Below are 3,030 nucleotides of genomic sequence, written 5' to 3' on the forward strand. Positions count from 1 at the left end.
CTGGCAGCGCCAAAATCGACAGGTTTCGTCAAAGCGCCCCTTGTCAAAAACGGATCAGGCATATTGTCAAAACGGATCAGGCATATTGTCAAAACGGACACGATTGTGCCCCACGCTAACACGTAGCATTTTCAAATGGGTCAAAAGGTTTCATACATAATTTTTTTTTTTCAAAACAACAACATTCTGAGGAAAACGTTTTAGTAGCGTTTTAAAAATGTTTCGCAAGTATTCAAGGCGTTTTTTAATTTAAAATAAATGTTATTCAAGATTATCAATCTGCAACACACGGTGAAATTATTTCATAACATGTCATTGCAATGTTTTAAAAATGCTGCTGAAATGTTCTGTAAGAACATATACTTAATGAAATGCTGTCATCGTTTTTGAAAAAAAAAAACACTGTGAAAACATGCTTGCCAAATAATATAAAAAAGATGTTTTGGTATGTTATATCAGTTTCGTGTTACCTGGGAATATACCATTGAAAATAAGTAGGGCATGTTACATTTATGGGTGACATCATTTGGGAACCAAGTTGTAAAATGTATATGGATTTAGTTAATGATTATTCCATGTACGTGTTGTGAATATGCTCCAAGCGTTTTTCATGATGTGCACGTGAATATGTTTTTTTGGTAAAAGTTGATATGTGCAGTGAAATGTGTTAGTGTCTTGCTGTATATTTCAGTGATAAAAAATCAGACTTAAAGTTTTTCTGATGTTGTTTTAAACTCAGCTACATCTGACGATTAACCCACGATTCACGAGTTCTTTGGTGTCAAGAGCGGCAACGGTGAACTAATCGTCGTTGGCCAAACGTTGTTTTCGGATGAATCAAGGTTTACTTTGGACGTCCTTGGGTGACGCAATTTGAAGTTCAGAGTTTTGCGAAGACGGAAAGAGCGCGTTCATAGCGCTAACGTTAAACAGAACGATCGTTTGGGGGGTTGCCCAGTCATGGCCGTTGTGGGGTGGAGCATCAACACCGTTGGATATTTCTGGATGACACCTTTTCACTGATGCTATCACAGTTAGTCCTACTACACGTGATCTGTGAAGATATTGGTCTTCAGAAACCCATGCGACTAACGGAATCGGGTGGTCAGACTCGCTGACTTGGTTGACACATGTCATCGTATCCCAACTTTGTAGGTCGATGCTCATGGTGTAGATCACTGGATTGCCATGTAGCTGGAATATTGCTGGGTGCGGCGTTAAACAACTGCTAGCCGACCTACTACTCCTGGTTCAGTCTACACTAAACTTGCACATTAACATTACCTGACGCCTTTGTAAAATTATAAGAATATTTAACGATCTTTTAACATGTTTTTACATTGGAACTACAACAAAGGTGGATATAATTAAACATATCAAATCACCTTCGTAGGAGGAGTACAAGAAATGTATGCTGATCCTACGCAATGTTATGTGATTTGTCGTTTGTCTTCGGCAGTGTGTATTTCAGTCCGTACACCTTTTGCTGATCAGTTTGTCTATTTACAACTCTCCGAAATGCTCTAATTTGGTACAATATTCTAATAAACATTTCTGTGTAACCCTGAACATCAGATTTGTGTTGTATTTTGTTTTGTACACCAACCCGTCTTAAAATATGTCAACAGATACTCTACACACTTTCAAGCGTTCATACATTTCCTCTTAACAGCAATAGGACAGTTAATTATGAAGCTCTTGGTAGGTCAAAACATCTACATGTCCGCAAAGACACAATTACTTCTCTTTATTACGAAAGTAACAATCATGCTAAGATCTTTTGAAACATCGTTTGTCACTTTGGATTTTGACCAGATACGTAACCAAGTAATCGATTACAAGTCCCTTCAAGTGACTGTTCAAGGTGAGGAGACATCATGAGCTACTCCCCTTAGACCTTCGCTCAATTGAGACCACAAACTTTTACGTGACTGTCCTGAATAGTTGAAATGAAATGGATTATAAAATTAAGTTAACCAGATACGTTACAACCAGATACGTTACCATGTTTGAATAAGCAACTACTGCGCCTGCCTAACCTCAGGAGCATTTTAATTGGATGATAACATCGTCTGCTAGTCCACTTCCGGCTGTCATGAGAGCAGAGGAAACAGTCTTGTCATCGTTTGGTATGTTTCCACTTAAATCACATATATTTTAATAAATCGTTAAATTTTATCATAAGTAAGGTCAACAAAACCCCTTTTTTGAACATTTGTGTTAAGTCTGAATGTAATTTGATGTATTTTGTTAGTAAACTATCAATGTTTGTATAGCAGTCGGTTGAAGGGAATCTAACGGTAACGTATCTGGTTTTATTGGTCACGTATCTGGTAAATATTGTAACGTATTTGGTTGAGTTAGAATGACGTAATACGACACATTATGTATTTCAATCACATCGACACATATGATGGTTATTACAAATTTGAAGGTAACGTATTTGGTTTTTCACAGTAACGTATCTGGTGAAATAAAAATTTCAACTTTAATGTAAACATTCTAATAATTCGAACTGGTTTCACTATCAATAAAGAATAATTACGTTTTGAATGTGCAGAAAATACTTAGACATAGTTATAGTAATGAGAAAAGAATGGTAACGTATCTGGGGTTTTTTGTGGTAACGTGTCTGGTTTTTATGGTCGAGCACTAAAAACTTGCCTTTGTGTCAGATGTAAATCACCACAACCCTTCGGCTGTTCTTGCAATATTACAGAAGTTGATGCCATTTATCAAAAGCAAGTTCAGCATCTCTCAAATGATCCACTATTGGACAGACGGTCCCTCCTCACAATACCGAAACCGGTATATGTTCACAATCATTTCAAAACATTTGGAAATGTTTGGAATGAAAGCAAGATGGAACTTCTTTGAAGCCGGTCACGACCAAGAACCTTGTGACGACATCGGTGGTACTTGGAAACGTACGGCAGCTCAGGCCATAAAACAGGGCAAAGCAGCCATCCAGGACGGAAAGGACTTTTATGAATGGGCTTCAGCAAAGGAAAGTCAATAAAGTATCACTTT

The sequence above is a fragment of the Haliotis rubra genome, unplaced genomic scaffold (assembly GCF_003918875.1).
Source record: "Haliotis rubra isolate DU_JTF1 unplaced genomic scaffold, ASM391887v1 Scf252, whole genome shotgun sequence".
Taxonomy (NCBI): Eukaryota; Metazoa; Mollusca; class Gastropoda; order Lepetellida; family Haliotidae; genus Haliotis; species Haliotis rubra.